The sequence below is a fragment of the Cyanistes caeruleus genome, chromosome 3, assembly GCF_971803275.1.
Source record: "Cyanistes caeruleus chromosome 3, bCyaCae1.hap1.1, whole genome shotgun sequence".
NCBI lineage: Eukaryota > Metazoa > Chordata > Aves > Passeriformes > Paridae > Cyanistes > Cyanistes caeruleus.
In genome coordinates this window covers 100,962,663-100,983,983 of record NC_141703.1, presented here as the reverse complement: position 1 = coordinate 100,983,983, position 21,321 = coordinate 100,962,663, and the positions used below count along the sequence as shown (strand labels likewise).

Sequence of the window (21,321 nt, the reverse complement as noted above, 5' to 3'; positions counted from 1 at the left end):
GGTTTTCTAGAATAAGCATACAGAGCTATGGCACCAAAAGAAACAATTACGGATATAGCTGGTCACCAGAAACCATGGTAGGTCACTTATATCTGCAAATGAAGGGCACCCAAGTGAAAATATATGACTGAAAAATTTAGGGAAAGGTATTTGGATTCTGTGCCTTCTAGGAGAATAAACAGCATTTTACCTTAGCAACTTAGTTAAAGGTAATGAATCTGAAGCTGATGGAACTCTCCTGCTTAAGGGGACAGATTCTGAACCAATACAGCTTAGTTGTGCTTGTTAATATTTAGTTGTTTATTTTTATTACTACTACTAATAGCAAAGGACTGCTGAATTCTTCATGTTCATGTCTTCAGACCATGACAGTCATCTTCAAATACTATCACAATAGGTTGAGATAGGTAATACTGTTTTCAATTGTATTTTGCTTTCCAGTGAGCTTTTTATCCTAAACTTTAATGATCAGGTTGTGCTGGATTATTTAATCAATAGTAACTTTAGGTACCATGGCATGTTCAGAATACTACTAATCTTTACATTATTTTGCTTGGAATGCCATACTTGTACTTCAGTTTCTCTGTGTTCACCTTCCCTTGTATTCCTCTGCATAAAAAAGAGCTAAATAATTACAGAAATGAGTTAATTTATTTCTGCAAGGTAACATCTCTATTGTCTTCTCATTGGGATTTGAGGCAGACTGAGTTAATGAGACATGCATTTCAGTCTTGTTTTTCTCCACCATATCTAAATGGTAGCTATTATAGATCTGTTTTCTTCCTTTCTTTTTTAGCAGTCACTCCTGTTTGACATATCTTTTAAATTACGCCACTTGTCTTTAGAATTCTCCATGTTGCTGTCAATTTGGAAGCATCATTAATTTTTAAAGTCTTATTTTAAAAAGTTTCTTGTTTTTAAAAGAATTAGCTGCATGAGTAATTGATCCAGCTAACATTAATTCCTGCATTCCTTGACATGCTTCTGTTACTGACAGGCTACATTGCATAGCTGTATTTTTTTACTTGATTTGTGTTTTCTTCATCTACTTAAAACTATATATTTTCTAGTCTGTCTAGTGCTCACTGTGATCTAAGAGAATTTGATACAATTTCTTATTTAAAATGATCAGGTGAGAGACTCAAAACTAGCATCTCACACAGAGAAAATTAATTCCTTGGATAGTGAACTAGTCTCGATTGAAACATATTTACTGTCCTTCCTCATTAATCTCCATTTTGTACCAAAAATGTATTAACCAAAGAATGAGAAACAAAATCTCTAGGAACTTCAAGGAAAGAATGGATTGTGTCCTGAAGAAAACTGCAGTAGGTGTTCACAAGAAGTTTTTCATAAATACTAAAATGTATGTCATTTAGATTTCTTTGTACTTGGTAATGTTGAGTTTAACCACTCATTGAAAGCTGTGTTCCTTAAGGTAAAAAAAAGAACTTTCTAAATAACTATACAGTTCCTGATTAGCCAAGATTTAGGTACAACTAATTAGGATAATGGGAGTGTTATGAGGTGGGAAAAGAGTCCCACAAAAGTGTGAAGATGCACTCAGGAAACAGTGCTGCTGGTTAAAAAATAATATTTAAGAAAATCTGGTTCACATTTTTTATTATGTTTCAGCTTTGTGGCTCTTCAGCAACAAAAGGACTGAAGGCAGAGCTGCAGCTCAGTTTGTTTTTACAAATGCAGCTACCTAAAATTAATGTAATAATTCACACAAGGAAATTCAATCCCTATTCCACTACAAAACTGAACTAAAATCATAGTTTATCATAGTTATCATGCATAGATCTTTGAGTCACTTTACTCATGTCAGCAGTATTTAAATATATAGAGATGACTGTCATGAACATGACCCACATACAGATGATTCAAAAGACTTATAAATTTAGATTTTAGGTACATCTTTAAGCATTTTTCCTCTGAGCTATTAGAGTTTATTAGTCTATTTGGAAGAAATCTACTAATTCTCCTGTCTCAGAAGGCTGTGGTGCAAAACCTGTGCTCTAAACAGAATGTTTCCAGTTAGTAACTGTTGAAGAGCATTGCAACATGTACACAAGAGGAAAAATATCCTTTTTCTTTTCCTCTTATTCTATATGGAGCCTGTATGATTAAAGTTACTCACACTACCCAGGGTTACCCAAAACAGGGATCAAGAAATAAACAATCAGATCTTTTTCCACTGACAGAATCAATTTCCCATTTACTTTCTGGAAAACTAATTTTCTTCTACAAATTGCCTTTCAGCAACTACCTTGGCCCACAAGGATTTCTTCTGAGGCCTGCTATTACATGGTTTTAACTTTGTTCCCTGTGTTCTCTGTTTGGGATTTCTGGCAGACATCACAGGCTAACAGCCAAATGAATCAGAATTTCATAAATACTTTGTGCAAGCACAGATATGTGGCTTAGACATCCTGAGATATTTTTTAATCTCTTTTTGCTAGAGATTACTCCACTGATCTTCTGGGGAGTCTGACAGCTCGTTTGGGAATGCTCACTTGTGCTGTAGTTAAAAGAGCTTTCAGGAGGCTGAAGTACCAAGATCTGCTTCAGTGCACAATCAAAACATTTCAAAGGTGAGGGTTTCAGGAGACAATTGTTCTGATACAGAACTAAGGATTGATGAGACAATTATGAATGTCTGCCCTAATTTTCTGCAGTCTACAAGATGTTTGGTTTCGTCTATGCTTTAAGAAGTTTGTGCTTGGTTGTGCTAAGTTATAGGAGCATTTTATGTCTCGATCTGAGGCTGTCAGGTTATCAAACACATAGATTTTTCCCATGGTTAATGTCTTCAAGTCCCTGGATATTTTTTTGTTTAGTTGCTTGGTTTGGTTTGATTTCCTTCCTCTACTTAAATATATCTCACTTTAACTTTTAAATAATTACTCAATGTTTTTCTCTGGAAGATATTTTGGTACTCAGACCAAATCAGTTTTAAATTTTTTTTTAATTTTTAATTTTTTTTTAACTCCAAGCAAATTGAAAACTGTCTAGAGATTTTTTCAGCTTTCAAATAACTTGTGTAGTTTTTTTTCATGTCCGTCATGATTTCTTCACCCTTCTCAAATTTACAGACACAAACTCTACACATTCTATTCATACCTTTTGCAAACACTTCGTGAAGTAAGCTGATTGGTCTTGTCTGGTTAATTCCATTCTTCCACTGTATAAACAAGTGTATTTAAAAAAAAAATTATGGCAACATCACAATAAGAACTTACAATCATATATAATGAAAATCACTATTTTCAGAGGTAATTTTTAGAAATAGTGATTTCTAGAATGTTCCCTTGTTTTATAATTCTCATATCTTGTTTACAGATGTATTAATTTTAATTTTATGTAAAATCCTACATCATCTGACTATATTTTCACATTGAAAATTGTTTAATGAAAGCTGTCACTTAATACTACTTGTTTTAATAAATATGGCTTCTTCAGACACATTTTTTTTTACACATCAGCTCAAGAATATTTATCAAGCAGGGAATGAGACTGATTCTTTCCAACTGGACAAGTATATCCTCGTTCCTTACTTCATTACTAATTCCTAAAATGTAAGGAATTACTGGAACAACTTTCTGGTTTGACAGCCCATTACAAGTCATCACTATGAAGTAGGCTGGGTACCTGATCTAAAAAACAGCTCCTACATTAGTGAGCCATGCTTTTATAAGAGATTTTAGGTTCCTAATGGTGAAGACATGAATTTACTTGTTTTTTCAAAAATCTTTGGCACCATTTAGTTCCTCTTTTTTTAATGTTTTACGAATCTAGATTTAAGTAAGAAAAACTTGCTTAAATGCTATCTATTCACATGGTTTGAAAAGGATTTATTTATCGTCACTTGGCTTAAGTCCATCATTCTGATTTCTTCATTTCTAATAACTCAGTGGATAGCATGCTATTGGGAAGACCCCCCAGAAGGAAATGTCATCTTCCTATCATTCTAGTTTTGGATGTGGTTTTCATATATATAACTTCATATGAAAAATAACAAAACTATTTTGAAAATTAACACACTGTAATGTCTAAAATTAACTGTATTTTCAGCACTTTTAAATCCGCTAAAAAAAGATGCAGAAAAAGATATTGTTCCTCTTGGGACAAGTGAAGTGTTAATATCCAACTGTGAACTATTGTGGATCTTTGTGATGCATCTGTGCATAGACTGCTAAAGTATCAAATTTCTATATGTTTTTTCAATGTTCTAAGTGCTTCTATCAAACTTCGTGATTGCAGTTTCTCAAAAAACTCAGAAGCCCTCCTACTTGCTTATCTTAAAGCCTCTATCTTAAATCTTGTCTGATGTGCTTTTTGTGTTACAAGGGGAGCGTGAAAATAGATTTGTTCAGGGCCTGTGGAGTTGCCCCAGTTGTAATAGTCTATATTGCTACACTAATATTTTTGCCATCGTTTTCCAACTTTGTAACAACACTCGGAAGAAGGAAGAGTCCATTTTCCATGACAAGTTTCTTGGAGAAATCATCTGCCATAATTTTGGATCTCATTAAGTCAACAAAGTTATGAAAAGGCTGCAAGTGAAATGTTGCTGATAAAATTTATGCCTTGGTTTTCTAGTGCTGCCAAGGGTAACCAATCACCAGTCATGGGTTGGAGGATGAGGGCAGTGACCTCTTGGCACCAGGGCTGTCCCACCTTCTGGCTTCCACCTCGGAGCAGACCCCATCCCTCCTCTTCTCCGCTAGTTTATATTTATGCTGTTGCTGTCACCTGTATTAATGAACACAAAAACAAGTGAAAAATGCTTTGTTCTACGATCAAATGTATTTCAGTGTACAGAATAGGATTTCTACATCTATTATAATAAAAATACTTAAAAATTACCTAGAACATTCTATTATTTTGCAATCATAACATCTTGAAACAAACTAAACAAGCACAAGCACTCTACATTTTTTTAAATTAATGTATTTCTTTGCAATTCTCAATGTTTTCATCTTACATTAATATAAAAATAATATAATATTCCTTTTGTAGAAACATGTATGCTTCTAAAAGGCTGTGCATTGCACGTAATGCAATTAAACCTAATTTTAATGCCCACAGAAGGTGCATCACATTGTTAAGCAGACTTTTTGTCATTTGAACTGAGCACACTGCTGTGGAGAGCAGTGATTTTGTGAGGTAGCAAGGACAGTCAAAAGATCAGTAAAAGCAGTCAGAGCAAATCATACATATTCTAGAATGATAGCAGCCAAGGACTGTGTGGATCCTCTTCATTTCAAAACAGTGTAGTTAGAGGGGACTTAATTCTGAAAAGTTTTATTTGCTGTCATTTGCAAGAGAATGAGTAGGTTGCAAGCTCTTTATCACTCATCTATAGCTATAGCCATTTGAAAACAAATAATGTTAAATGTGTCTTGTTTAAATGGTTCTACTACCTCTGTCTTAATTGTAAATATTATTTATGGAAATGACCCAATGTTCCCTAAATTCTGCTTTAACAGACTACTTGCTCACTAGTTCAAGATAGTGCTTTTTCTGTAACACTTCTGCAAATAGATTTAGTTTCTCTTTTAATCTGCCGTTTCTGTGTTCTCTCTTCTTTTCCATGTACACTCATGGATCTATTACTTTGCTCCTGCTCAGAACTTTCAGCATTCTACTTCTGATCTCAGGCTTAAAAACATTTTTAAATACCATACCCAGAACTATACTGCCCCAAGGGTTTGTCTTCTCTACAGCTAGCAAATAATAGTTTATATTTTCTATCTGTGAATAAATCAGGTTTATACTCTGCATTCTGGAATCTACATTCAAAACAGGGAGTTATTTTTGTAAAGCTTGAAAAAAATGGAAGAGCTCTTGAGTGATCCAATTCATGGCAGCCACTGAACTATTTCTGAAATACTCCAGATTTAGGGAAGCTTAAAGATACTGAAATGAATCTTCATCTCTCTCCATTGCTTGTGTTCTCTCATAAAAAGCAGCAAAGAAAACCTTATTCAAGAGCAAACAGTTTCTGAATAGAATAGAAAGTGCTGTGAATAAAACTGTTTGTGACAGAGATGGGTTTGAAGCCCAAAACATGGAAAGAATATTTGATCTATACATTTTATAACACAAAAGCAAGGACTGAAATCCTACCCTACTGAAGGCAATGTCAAAACTCCCATTTTCTTTTAATAGCCAGGTTTTTACATGAAAGATTTTTAAGGAGGGAAAAATTACATGTTTAGGTTCTCTTTTGGGGGCTGTTCTAAACTACTGCCTGTAATTTCCCAGCAACATTTTTAACTTAAGTCCTCACTGCAAGGTTAACATTTGAATCCAAGAAGGCAGGGGTTTGTTCAGTTTGCATTTGATTTTGTCTCTTTTGCATTTTGTCTTTTAAAGACAGACCAGCATTCTGAAGAGCTTTATATGCACTTAGCATTTTGAGGTAAAAACTGTGGGGTTTTTTAATGGTTCTGACTCATTTCTGACAACAGAGTGTCTCTACTCTCATTTCAGCATCAAGCTTTTCCAGAGTCCATGCTTTCAGCTTCATCTTTATCTGCATGGAGGAAGCTGGTGACCATTTCAATGAGTAATTTTCTGTTTAAGGACTAGGAAAGATGCAGAAGCAGTTCTTGAAATATTTTTCTTTCCTTAACGCCTGCTGCTCTACGGTGGTTTTTATCAGTTGCTGTCACAGATGCATGAGAACATGAATGTCAGGCTGCCGGAAACAGGCACCTCTAGAAAAAACATACTTGGTCAAAAAAATTCTCTCAGTTATACAGCCACATTAGACCATTTACTCTAATCTTTAATTTCTCTAATTTCTTTTCTTATCCCTAGTACAAAAATTGCAGAATAAAGCCAAGACATTTATCAGCATGCTGTCATTTTGTATCTATATTCCTAAATCCATAGAATTGAATATTAAAAGAAGAAGAGTAATAACTGCACTGGACTTCTGTCCTATGAAAGAGACATCATGCAGGAACTGTTAAAAAGCAGTGGCTTTACCCAGTGTGGCACACATTGAATGGGATGCATGAGAACTGGCATCCTCTATAAACATTTCAGCCTTTATGTTTCAGAAGAATTTTCTCCAAGTCTACAACATTCACCGAAACATTTTTCACCACTTTATCGTGTCATTTTATTTCTCTTTATGTTCTCTAGATAGAACTTAATGTTTTATACTTGATGCATAGTCTCCTTAATACCTTTCTTTGAATGACATAAGAGTCTGACACCTTCCTTTTTAAATGTTTATCTGCTTGTTTGAACTTTGTCATCTACTTAGTAGCCAGTAGAAATTTTCTTTTATTGCTCATTTTATGAACAGAGATGACAAACAGTTTTAAATTGCTGTGCTGTTTGTTGTATCTCAACAAGTACAACACAAAGACTTGAGCATAAAATAAAAGCCTGACAAAAGAATAAGCAATCCATACTTCTGCCATTTTTGCTATAATTATTCAAATGAATTGACTTGGTCTTTTAATTTAGTTAATTCAGGGTTGTTATTTTTCTTTCACGGTGAACAAATTCCATGGTTATTTACTAATGCAATACACTGTAAACACAAAAAGGAGAAAATGGCATTAAAATAGCACTGTGTACAACTTTGTAAGTAAAATACATCTGAATTAGACACCTTTGAAAGTTAACACTTGTGTATCATAATTTCCCCAGAAAGCAACTGGGAAGGTAACATAAAAGCTCCTGAAAAGCTACACAAAAACAAACCTAAGTGAAGGAGACACCTGAAACCTATAGTAAATTCTTCTTTTTTGTGAAGTCAACAAGCGTCTCCAATTACACTTTCCCGGTGTGCTTATATATGTTGTCTGTTGTTCTGTAATTTCCTCACATTAACCAAAACTCCAGAAAAACAGGAGTAGAACTTTGCTTCAACACCCTGTTGTTGCACCATGAAGACGAGGTTAAATAGAATAATGTTCCTGTTTTAAATTTTCAGAATAACATGATTTCTTTTTAGAAAGCTTGTATGAGGAGGGTTAGTCTCACTGTGTATTGACACAGAATACTTTTTATAGAAGAAAGCCAAAAGCTGATATTTATACATTTATTGTTTTAGATCCTGAGAACTTAATGGAACAATCACATAAAACATCTGATAAATGTGTCACTAAGGAGGTAATTCAAGGAAGGGAAGCAATAAGTCAAACCCATTCCACTACAAATAATCTAGCAAAATAGGCCACTAAACAACTGGGTTCATGTGCAGATGAAAAGTGACAGAGAGAAGAAGATATCATGGAGATGAGATGTATCCCTCAGTGATTCTGCCGTCTTGCCCATCCACATTTTTTCTGCCCTTTCCTGTGGAACGTAAGAGGGTAGAAGGATGGAAAACAACTCCATGCTTAGCTGGCTCTTCTCCCAAGGTTAGTAGAATATGCTTGGGAACTTGGAGGCTTTGAGCTGCTCTAAGATGCCCTTTTTTGCTCTGGTTAGGAGCAGCCTGAGACAAATCAATGAGCTTTGCATCAATCCTGAATTAGTTATGATTGTGGATACCACACTGAGGACCCCTGTGCCTCAAACAACTTAAATATGAAAGTAAATATCCATATGTATTACATATTTACATGAAAGATATGAAATACATAAAATGCATATATATTGAAAATACATGAATTTAAGTTAAATATATTCATATTAGTGTTTTTCATATTTATAGGCAAATATGTGGTTCTTACAAGTGTGTGTACTGGACTGCAGACATTCACCTCTGTGAAATGTTGCCACTTAGGGCAATTTAATTTAGTTTATCTCTGCACAGGTAAAGCATTGGTAATAATATTCATGATAATTAGCCTTATCTTCTTTAAATTTTGCTGTTGATCTGTAGGGAGAAACATTCTTAAAAGCTTAAATTCAAATGCTTCCTTTCTGGTTTTCATTGCATTTTAAATTAACCACTATTTAGTCTCTAAGTCTCTAAATATTTTATTAGGAAAAAATAAAAATTAAAAATCCCCATATTTTATTTTTAAAACTACTTCCAGATCAAAAGAGATGATCAGAGATGGCTCTTTAGCTCTGAAATTACCTCCAGGCCATCAATATGAAAGAACATCTTTCAGTGATTCGGGTCCAAATTCACCTCCCCTGCATTAGTCAGCCAAAAACCAGATATATGGCTCCCCAAATTAGCCACTGCCTTTAAGTAGCAAAGAAACACCCCAATGCCAGGTACATAAGTTCCCCATTATGTCCCATACAGCAGTACTTGATATATTAAGCAATCATCTTGAATAATTCATCTCCCTTTTGTCTTGACCTGGGCAGCTAGAGAACCTGAAGGTTGCAAGTTGCTCTCATGCCAGGCCCACAAGGTGTTCTTTTCCTGCCCATCCATGCTTCTTTACAGCAATTCAAACCTTTGTCCCAGCCATCACAGCTCTCTTTGCAAGGACAATTATTTGTTTTCTAATCAGAGGAATGGAAAAGGATTGGTTTTTTTAAGTGCAGAGAGCAAGGAATGACACATACTGAGATATTTCCCACACCTACAAAATCATGTTCCTAAACACACTTCTTTTACAGTTACTCTTTTCACTCCTGAATTTGCATCAAGTATTTGAAACAGCCCCACATTTGGATAGTAGGAGAATTATAGTATTAAATATTTGTCGTGTGTTTGCTACATGAAAACTTTAATGAAGGGATGGTTCTGCAGAAAGCGAAAAGCTATTGGGAGGTTACAAGGTCAGCAGCACCCTGCAGCTTCCTGGGTTTTTAGGCAGGAGCCACGTTCTGCTCTCCACACTCCTCAGATCCACCACTTCAACCTGAGACAGGAGAGATCACAAGTGAACTCTCCCAGCAACATGATAGATGATGTTATGAATGTTTCATTCTTCCATTTATGAGGAACCTATAATTCATGCCTTGGTACCTTTCAACTGCTTTCAAGCACCTAGACAAATTCAGCTATGGTAACAGACAGCAACTTAGTCCTGGGAAGGGTCTCAAATCCCACGACAAAGAACATCAATCTGAACATCACATTAGGAAAAAAAACTATTCCAGCAAAATGTTCAAATATGTACTGATCCAGAACTTCCTCAGACAGGATAATGCATTTCCTTCTTCTGGGAAAGCATGTGTCCCTTATCCCTTTTGCCAACACAGTCTGCCTGACAGAAAGGCATGGATGAGATCTCTGGGAATCCCAACCAGACAAGGCCAAGTGCAGCTACTGATTCACTCCACTTTTTGGATGCATAAAGCACAGTTCTGAATAACAGTGAATATTTCTTTCTCCATATCCTTGCTTGTCTGGCCTCTATACAGCTCAACATCCTTCCAATGAGGTGAAATCTGAGCCCCCAACATTTCTATCCAAACTTGTTCCTCTTTGCCTATCATCAACTGCATGCTCTGCCTAAACCAGATCTCTACATAAATTTATTAGAAAAAGAATCTTTTATATGTTGTTCTTTCCTCAACCCACAAAATTTTGAAAATTTTCTAAACCACATCAACTGTTCAAACCATTGGTACACGATCAGTGCTTAAAGAAAGCTTTGAGGAAAAAGTATCTGCCCATTCTTTCCTTTAGAATTTTGTTGATTTTTTCTAATGCTCTTCAATTTACGACCTGAACCAGGTAATCTGAGAGGCTTTCTTGTCAATAGGAAAATTAGAAAACCTGTGGAAATTCACAACCTTCTGTAAGTGTATGAAGAGACTGATATGTGGGATGGTTCAACCAATGGCTCCAATAAGTCTATATCTGACTTCAAGTCCTGTAGCTGCCTCATATCATAGAGGTGGTTGGGGTGGAATGCTTTGTATGGAGTTTTAAAAAATTTTAACAAAATTCTAGTGTGAACTGAAAGAAAACAAGAACCTTGCAAGAGAATGACAGTGCTTAAGCCCAGAAAGTATAACTAAAATGGGTCTAACCTTTCAAAATGTCTGTTGTGGGTAGAAGACGTATTAATGACCTTAGAAATGGACGTAGAAAGACTTGTATTGCTGGAAATACTTTGTGGAAATTGCCTAGTAAAAAAAAAAAAAAACAAACCCAAACAAACAAAACAAAAAAAAAACCAAAAAACCACCCCAAAACCAAGGGAAAACAAAACAAATAAACCCCAAAGAGAACCAAAGCTAAAAAAAGAAAATCAAAACAATACAAAACAAACAAACAGTAACCCCCAAAACAAAAAACTAAACCAAAAACAAAACCCCAAAAAACCAAATCAAACTCTTTTTTTCTGTGAAACAACTGTACTTCATAGTGAATATCTCCATGGACATTTTCAGATTGCTGCTGGGTTGTTCACTGCAAGCAGTATGGATTCTCTACTAGCTTTCACAGAAAACAGTGCTGAGTAGGTTCAAAAGGATTTTTGGAACGAACAAACACTGTGTAACAACAAATATTGGGAAAATATCAAAAAGAAAATGAGTTCAGGAGCAGGTTAATGAGCTGCAATAGATGTCATAAGTATTTAGTTTTGCTTTCTTTGAACATTGCTCAAATTCTAACCAGAATTAATTTAAATAGGTACAAAACCCAGATAAAAGTAGATTAAGAAAAAACACCATCATTTTAAAATTACCCCAAAGTCCAGCTATTATCTGTACCATATACCTGGAAATTAATTAAGTAAGGAAAAAATGGCATTGAAATTCATTAAAAAATAAAACCAAACAATATGGCCCTCTTATGATGAGATTGGTGAAAGTGGCAAACAGACAGAAAATATCACCTTTTAGAACTGCAAATCTTGCATCACCAGTCACATTACTCTAGCCAAAATAATATTTTTTATAGTCCTGAATTCTGAACAGCAAAACATCAGCATTACAATGCCTGACCTGAGAGACTTTATGAAGACAAAATAAAATTTCAGGCTAAACTATATTGTTGTTTTTCAGCTTCCGTGACCTCAGAGTGGTGTGGCAAGTAAAAGGTATGATTGAGTGACCCAAAAACTGTTTTAATGGCAAAACAACAAACAGCAAGAGGTGAACACACAGTACAGGGTCAACCACAAAAGGTAAAAAGTGGGTGGGTACAGTAGTATATATCTGGAAGATCTAGAGGTTGATCGGAAGGCAATGTTCCAATCACAAACCAGGATTAGGAATATGAAAAATAATGAGGCAAACAACAACTAATCAAGGGACAGAACTAAGAGCATTCTGGAAGCATAACCTTATATGAACAGGCCTGCTAACATCCTGCCTAGAGGCTTGATTCCTCTAAGTCTTAAGTTAATGCCCAACGCCGGTTCATTATCAGTCCCAACCAGTTCTGCCCCCACACTATATAAATAACAAATTCAAATGTATTGTCCTCTTTCATAGTGGAAGGCAGTAAAGCATCACTTTAAGTGGCATTTATGAGAAAAAACAGTTAGGTACTGTAATTTCAAATGAATGCGAGCAAGAAGAATTAATGTAACTCATTATATCTCCTTTTTATAAAATAAAAGTGTGGTATTAATTCTTATATTTGAATTTACTGATGATTTTAAAACTGCAGAACCAGTGTACCCATGTTTCTGTCACAAAAAAAACATCAATATTCTTATAACTTCTCTGAGTGACATGCTTAGAATGAAGAATATGTTAATAAGCCTTTTATTAAGCATATGTTAATCAGCATACAATTACTGAATGCAGCTCCATCTTGCAGCCATTTTCTCTGTGAAGAAATACGGCTGAGAGAGAAGTTTTTAAAACACAGATTTTTAAAAACCTGTAAATTTTAAAAAAACTGTTATTAACCCATTATATTTTTAGGAGTACTTTTTCTAATTTTTTCTTTTCTGTACACCTATGAAGCAGTATTTGCAGAAAACTAAATGATGCAAGACAAGCTACTTTCCAGTTCTATGGTACATTGCTCCTCTCCAGATTTTCTGTCCACAGTGTTTCCTATTAAAAACCCTGAATTTCTTGAGGAATATGTAGAAGGCAAGTACCCATTAAAATTTTGTTGTCTGCTCTATCAAGTAGAGTAATTTAATTGCATGAAGTGACTAACTGATGCACTAAAATGATAAAGCTCCAGTAGACCCTCCATATATAAATACATTTTTCACAAACATCTATGTTGTTAATCACACACCCTTGGTAAAATGGACTGTATATGTCTTTGCAAGATTTCTACACTAGAACACCTATTTTGCCATTTTGCATTACATGAGATTGAACCAAAATTTGGACACTGTTCAACTTTTCAGAATTTGAATAATTTTTTCGTGTTGCTTTTTACTTCACATTGTTTTACAACTAGGAGTCCACTGTTTTGTTTTTTTTACTGATCAGGAGTTAATATCAAAGAAATATTCAATAAATGCTCTTTTCTGATAGAACTGAAATGAACAGAAAAAATACATTTACTGTGTGACTGAATATTGCCACATTTCTTATGTGTACAATATTCAGCATGAAATCAAGAACTGCCCACATTATGCATAACTAATATTTTTATACTTTTAACTGTTAGTTCACTATTGTTGCATATCTTGGATGAATTAATTTTACAACAATACTCATCATTACAGCATGAGGGTCTACAACCTGTTTGTTCTAGCAGATCAACCTCTAGTGCTGAAGGTGTAAATGATTCCCATTCTTTCTAACACCAGTGCCTGGATCCTACCTCACTGACAGCGCAAGAGCAAGGCTAGGGGCCCATAGAACATTTTCTACATAAAAGAGATGTCAGTTCTAAAGTTCTAGCATCACTCTCATGGTCAAAATTCAAGGTAGTTCTTAAAATATGCACTTTGTAGGTAGTTACGATCAAATCTAAATAGTACTAGAATTAACATAATAAGCCTAAGAAAGTTAAAAACACTGAGATGAGGAAAACATACAGAGTAAAATCTGCCTTGTACCAATATTTAATCAAAATCAATATGTCCACATCAATTTTTACCAGTGCAGATTCAGACCCTCTGTTAACATCCAGATGCTACAGCTTAACCAGTGCTAAGTAGGACCCTGCCCTTCACACTTTTAAGAAGATAATCTCTATCCAGGTTGTACCATCATATGAATGGACCTGTGTAAACATTGTCACATAATTAGCTGTAAGTGATGATTTTGACCTTCTAACAGTCTTCTATAAAGTCAAGCAGAATAATGTCAGTCAGTGAAATGAAATTTTTCTTTCATTTTCAAACCAAACCCATTGTTTGTAAAACAAAATTTGTATGCATCACAGCAGTGGAGAGAAATGATTTTCAAAGAGTGAATTTTATCTGCTGGGAGAATGTTTTTCCATGGAAAACTTTTTTTTTTTTTTTTAGGTGATTTACAGTGCTTTTGTTTCAAAACAGAACAAAATAAAAATGCTGAAGACCTCATTATATTTCTTACTATATAGAAAGTAGAGTTCTTGAAGATGGGGGAAGTAGGGGGAAGAAGTAAAATTGGAATCTCTAACAAAATTACAGGGAGATGTTAAAAAATTTAGAGCAAGAGTCTCAGTAGCACTAACAAACAACACTCTTATCTCTAGCATAAGATTTGAAAGCAAGAGGAAGAAGAGTAATTATTATGCCCAGCTACCAAGGAAGCTGTCATGGTCTAAAATATTCAGATCTCATCTAAGTACTTAGCTCTTAGTCACTCCTCATCACAAAACATCTTATTCATTATTCTGTCACATGATTTAGAAGCCAAATGGTTAGTAGGAGATTTCTCTACAGCCACTTGGATCTGGTTGACTAAATTTGAAAATTATTTCTGAAATTATGCATATTTATTCTGAGACCATCCCTGTTATGACTCACAGTATATATATATAATGTATATATAATATATATAATATATATAATATACACAGTTGTCTGTTCTTCAGAAAATCTGAGTGATTCATAAAGAGCCACTTTTGCAAAAGGTGGACAACCCCTTTTCCTTAAGGTTTTAATAAAAGAGTAGTAGAATTCCTATTCCTTAAAAAAAAATGTTGAGCATTTGAAAATGCCCAATGTTAAGGATGGCCAGCACCATGGATGCTCCATCAGGCTCTGATGCTCTCACCAGCCTGTAACCACCTTCTCCTTCAATCCACCTTCACAACCTCTCCTTCTCCCCATCTCTTTATCGCCTCTGGGCTGCCCTGGCCACAGGAACACACCTGATCCTGAACTTTATGCTTCTGCAATAAGCAGCCAAGAACTTTCTCTGGAGTTTGGCAGGAAGAGAGGTGGTACTGGGAGCATAATCCCAACACAGCCATGCTAAGCACAACATGTGGATGTTAAATGCAAAAAGCAAGCTGGGAACACAGAGCCTATGTGAAGCTAAGTCACACAAGCTTGTCACTCTGGCCTGAGAAAACATAAGGAAGAATCAAAACAATCCTCAGAGAAGGACAACAATCTTTGCAAGTGTTGTTTAGGATCCTTGTTGTTTACTTGCAAGAAACAGTCAAGGGATGGTGTTCCACTTGACCAATGATAGTGATGTGTAAGTTCAATGACCAATGAGAGTTTTACATCTCGGACCCGTCTATAAATAAAAATCAAAGATAATAAACAGCTCTCTTGGACAACACAGCCAGAGGGTTTGTGTCGTACTTCTTGCCATTCCCAATACAGTGCAACAACAGCATCCCCAAATCATGGCCCTACACCTACCACTGCACTGCCTCCTTGCGGGTTCCCTGCAGCCCCAAGAAACTCCTCTGAACTACCCAGAGCTCCCTTCAGCAGCACACCCAGATACGTGCTGCGATTCTGCCGGCACCTTGGAGAAGAAGAGGAAGGAAACCCATAAACCACTGCATTAACTAGTTCTCAGGAAAAGAGTTAATTGGTGACTTGTTGCACCCTAAATTAGCAGCCTATGAGAAGCTTCTCAGGGAGCATCCACCACTATGGTCATTTACCCCCTTTCTACATCATATGTCCTTTGTAACTTTCATAAAAAGTAAGAATTGGGAGAGAGGGTTTACAGAGAAACATTACAGTTACAGAAAGGCAGTTACAGGGTGATCAGAATGACCAGAGACTGCTGGCACGCACATCATGACAAGAACATTGTATAGAACATTGTCTAAAATAACCCTTAATAATTTAAAACTAACACCTTTTTGTCTCACTGTATTAGGAACGGCGATAGTGACGACACAGACTCTCAAGCTTAGTTGCAGAAGACAGCATGTTTCATTCTTCGAGATCCCTTTTTATAGACTTCAGTTCTAAAGGGTCTGAAAGGGTAAAACTTAAATTGGCCTTCAAACCAACAACATCACCATCATTGGACAGTTAGGAACAACACCCTCTGACCATTTCTTGCAAGTAAACAACAAGGAGACAAACAACACCTGCTAAGGTTGTTTTCCTTCTCCAAGGACTGTTTGAATTCCTCCTCTGTGGTGGTTTCACATTGATTGACATTTGGAGAAAGGAGTAAGAAGCCACTCACAGAAGTGATTTAAGAGAAGCTGCTGGGAGCTTCCTCTGTACCTAGGGCAGGCCAATAGCTGGCTAGTTCTGAGAACTGACAACATTTTGCACCGTTTAGAAATTAGATCTGCCTCTGTGAATTCCACCTTTTAGAAACCACAAGCCTGGGAATTCTCTGTCTTTGCTTCTGGTTTCAGAAGGGAATGGAGCTCTGGTGAGGCCGGCCCTACTCCCTCACAGCCTGTGCAGACTGGGGGGACCAGGCTGGATCCCAGTGGCTCCCGGGCAGGGGATGGAGGCTGGGCTGGGACACAGCTGCTGACATCTTGCTGACACTAAGCTGCCCACCCCAGCTACTGCCCCCCGGCCTGCCCCGATGCCTCCAGGCTGAGCCCCCCCTCCCAGTGGCTGCTGGGCAGAGGGAGTGCCCAATGCAGCCTGAAATCCAACATCATGACTGTAATGTGGCTAATGGGTGAGATATTAACACTTTCTTTACACAGATGAGACCTGCAGACCTTATTCCTCTCTCCAGGGAGAGAAAAGGAGTGACAATATGTAGAAAGACAACATGAAAACACCAAGGTCAGTAAAAAGTAGCGTCAGGCCTCAGATGGAAGGAGAATGAGGAGATGCCCTAAGGTCGCTGAAAACTCTTTTGGTAGTATGATGAAGATGGACAATGACATACTGCAATATCTCCTTTAATTCATGAGAAAAGTATGGGGGGGACGTCTGTTCCCAGCGATGATCACAGAGCCAAAGAGAACATTTGCCTTTGAACAGCTCATCCTTAAAATAACACCCCTTGAGTTCATGGCCCATGGACACAGCCCTAGGATGGCTGTGAAAATGGGAGGAATGTCACAATGGCAGAATTTTTTCCCAGATGGCTGGTTTTTGTGGAAATGAAAAGCCATGAGAAAACTGTTTCTTGTGGAGAAGTCTCCATGGCATGACAAGAGAAAACTCCTCTCCCTACAAGGATTGATGAAAGACTATTGTATAGTTGGTACTGATTTAACATCCCAGTTTTTGTCTCTATGTGGTCAGTTGGGAAAGGGAAAAGTTGGGCAGGGGGAGGAAAGATGTTCTGGAGGTTTTATTCTGATGCTTCTTATTCCTGTAGTCCTGTTAAAAAAGTTTCTTTATACCTTTTAAGTTTTAAACCAGTTTTGCCCTCCTCCTAATCCATATCTCACAGCAAGAAATGATTAAGTGCACTGGAGATTTTAGCCAACGCTGAAACCCACCACATTATTTGGTGCATTGTCGAGGAAACTCAAATTGGTGAATCTAAACTACTACACTCATCACAATTCTCAGGCCACACTTCCTCAGGCCAGTGTTAGAAAGTTATGTGACTTAGTTTCACACAGACACTGTGCTGCCTGCCTGATTGCTCACATTCAGCATCCACACCTCTTGGTAGGGTGGATGTGCACGTATGTTTTTCTCCACCAAACCTGCACTGCACAAGTGACAAAGATTTCAAGGCACATTGACAAGCTGGATGGAGAGGTGGGTCTATGTGGATCTCAGAAATTTTAACAAGGCCAAATGCAAGGTTCTACACCTGGCTCATGGCAATCCTAGACACATCCACACGCTGAGCAGAGAAGTGATTTGGAGCAGCACTTAAGAGAAGGACTTGGGGGTGTCGATTGATGAAAAACTCAACATGAATCAGCAGCGAGCACCTACAGCCCAGAAAGCCAAACAAATCCTGGGCTGCATCCAAGTCCCATGGCCATCAGGTCAAAAAAGGAGATTCTACCCCTCTGCTCTGATGAGAGAACCCACATGATATGCTGCATCCAGCACTGGGGTGGCCAAAATTTGAAGGACATGAAACTGCTGGAGCAAGTTCAAAGGAGGCCATGAAATTGATAAGAATATTGGAGCATCTTCCAGCCTGGAAGTTGGGGCTACTCAGCATGGGGAAGAGATTGTGTAGAGACCTCAAAGAACATTCCAGTATCTGAAGGGGCCTACTGGAAAGCTGGAGATGGACTCAGGAACTGTAGTGATAGGACAGGGAGTAATGGCTTCAGGTTGAAAGAGGGGAAATTTAAGTTAGATATTGGGAAGAAATTTTTACTGTGAGTGTGTTGGGGTGTACTGGAACAGGCTGCCTAGAGAAGGTGTGGCTGTCCCATCCCTGGAAGTGTTCAAGGCCAGTTTGGATGGAGATCTAAGCAACCTGGAGCTCTAAGAAATGCAGTAGAAGGTGTTCCTGCCCATTGCAGAAGACTGGGACTAGATGATCTTTAAGGTCCCTTCCAACCCAAAGCTTTCCATGATTTTATGATTCTAATGTTCATTGTATTATCTGTAGATTTTTACTCCATGGTCTCCCACCACAAGAGAGATAGAAAGAAAGATTATTTTAATTATGTGCAAAATATACTGTCACTGCTATTTATTTCCACTCTGCAAAAGGAAATAGCAGGAATGAGTTTTTGTGATGAGGAGAGATTTAAATAAATATGAATAGCAGGGAGAATGTACAGTTATTTGGACCAAAAGATGGGCTGTGTGCTCAGGTGATGTAAATCAACCTAATTCTTTTTAGGTTAAATATTCACTGCTCAGATCCACCCATCTGATCCAAAAAAGGGGTAAATTTCGGAACTGGTTATTAATTATTGTTATGAATACACTAGAAAGAGATCTATAAGGAAAGGTTTTTATTAATTATAGCAAGCCAGCAATAAGCAAAGTCGGCGCCAGGCGGCAAGGAGGAGGAGGAGGAGGAGGAGAAACCTCTTCCCCACAGAGCTGCCGCGCTTCCCGCTTCCGTGTTTGTCCTTTCATTCGTTTCGGCTTCCTGGTGACGTAGCTTTTCTCCGGCGTTTCTGCGCATGCGTCTCTGGTCATTAGATGATCTTTTTCTGCCCTCTTGTGGTCGTAGAAGGGAGGCTCCAAGTCTTCCTCACTCCTACTCCACTGACCTTCTCTCACTGTTCTTCTCTCAAGGTTTACCTTGTCCTAGTGTTCCAGGACTTTCTGCTAGGCTGTTATTAATTATGCCAGCCTCAGCGAGTTAGTGGCCTTCAGCCCCTTCCCGACTTTATATCCAAAGTACAATTTCGCAAAGCATCCTATCATATCTATATATTTAGGCGAACAAAAGAGTTTCTATATATCACATGAAGTAAATTACTGGTTATCAATTCATGCATAGCTAACAGAGGACTGCATAATTTATTTTAATCTCATGTGCATAATAAATCTTAATCTCTGTGTACCTGAATTTCTTTGTTGTAATGATTTCCTTTTCTGTTAAAGCTATAAAATATTAGGAATGAGGATGTTTTTATAACCTGGATATGCAGATATCTACACATAATTTGCCATTTGACATATTTTTCAATCAGAAACTCTGATGTGAAAAGTAAAAATGTATTAGAATATATTAAAAGAGGTTCTGTCTTCCAGATGCAATCTCAGGGTGAGAAACCTCTTCTGAATACTGAGTTTATCCCAACCATGTATAGCATCACTGTTTTAGGACTTGGGAATACAGAGAAGATTAAATAGGTCATCAAATGCTGTTATTTTCTGCATTCATCATGAAACCCCAAAATACATTTTTCTCAAAAGAATTAATCAAAATAGAAAAATATGAAATCAAAAAGAATAGTCTCCTGAGGCTACAACATGAATTAATAATGTTCTTATTGTATTAATTGTCTGAGATGGCCTGATTTTATACCAACACTTCTTAAGACTGATTTAACTAAGTAAACACCAGACAGAATTAATATACAAGATAAAAGTATTAATTAAAAACATAAGATGAAGCATTAGTTATGAACTCTCCTAAAGTCAACAATGATTATAAACATTATGAACATCTGATAATAAATTATGAATGCAACATCACTCAGCCAATCTGAAACTTTAGTACATAAAAATGCATTTAGAAATAGCTTGAGAGCATCTCTCTGTGTGAATAAACTTCATATATCAGTATGCCTTCTGGTTAGGAGCCAAAAGTCATAGGTTGGAAGAATAATTCAATTTCTTTGTCTATGAACTGATGCTACTTAGTCAGCTTCCCATGATTAGGTGAAAGAGAAAACCCAGCAGAATATAGCAGCTACAGTGGGTAATAATGAATATAAATTGAAACTCAGTGAAGTGTTTTGCAGTTAAACTGCAGTACAACAGTGGAGTAGAAGAACCTTCTGGAGTAAAGGAACTGGTACACAGAAGATAAAAACCTTTGGATTGTTTCTATTTGTTTCAGGTTTTGGGGTTTTTGTTTGTTTTTTGCTATTGTTGGGGTTTGTTTTGTTGATTTGGTCTGTTTTATTTCATTTTCACTCACACTTACTATTAAGGAAGGAGAAGACTTATCTTTAATTAACATTCAGAAAATCTGTCACAGTGAATACTTCTACCAGAAGCACAAAATGCTACACAACTCATCCCTGCAAGCTGTTGCAGAAGACCAGAGCTCAGCATAATAAAAAAAGTCTGTAGCAATGAGACCAGACTTTCTGTGCTATAATGAGGATATCTCTCTCAGTCAGACAGAATAATTTTTACTTTATAAATAATAGTGTTACCATGATGGCATTTCACCTTTTTTCATGAAGGATATTTATTTTTGTGGACAGGAAAGAGATATGAAACTCATTCAACACCACATATTGTATAAATATTATATTAAGATTAGAAATTATATAAGATTAGGAGAAAAAAAAGTATTTTCTGAGAGGATTTCTAGGCATTGTAACAGTCCTCCATGGGAAATGGTGGAATTGATGTTACACTATGTTAGGAACTGCGAGAAGTACGACACGGACTCTCTTGTGAGTTGAACAAGAGAGAAGGGTTTATTACCCCAGATCTTCTTTTATAGACAGATATGTGAAGGTCTGGAAAGGTAAAACTCTTCTTGGTTAGTGAACTA

General features: G+C 36.7%; 1 long non-coding RNA gene across 1 annotated transcript; it reads left to right on the top strand.

Moving 5' to 3' along the window:
* The first annotated feature begins 2,470 nt into the window (after positions 1–2,470).
* On the top strand, positions 2,471–14,334 carry LOC111943984 (uncharacterized). Its single transcript, XR_002871119.2, has 2 exons — positions 2,471–2,597; positions 4,606–14,334. It is a non-coding gene; the product is annotated as an uncharacterized LOC111943984 (long non-coding RNA).
* Positions 14,335–21,321: the final 6,987 nt, after the last annotated feature.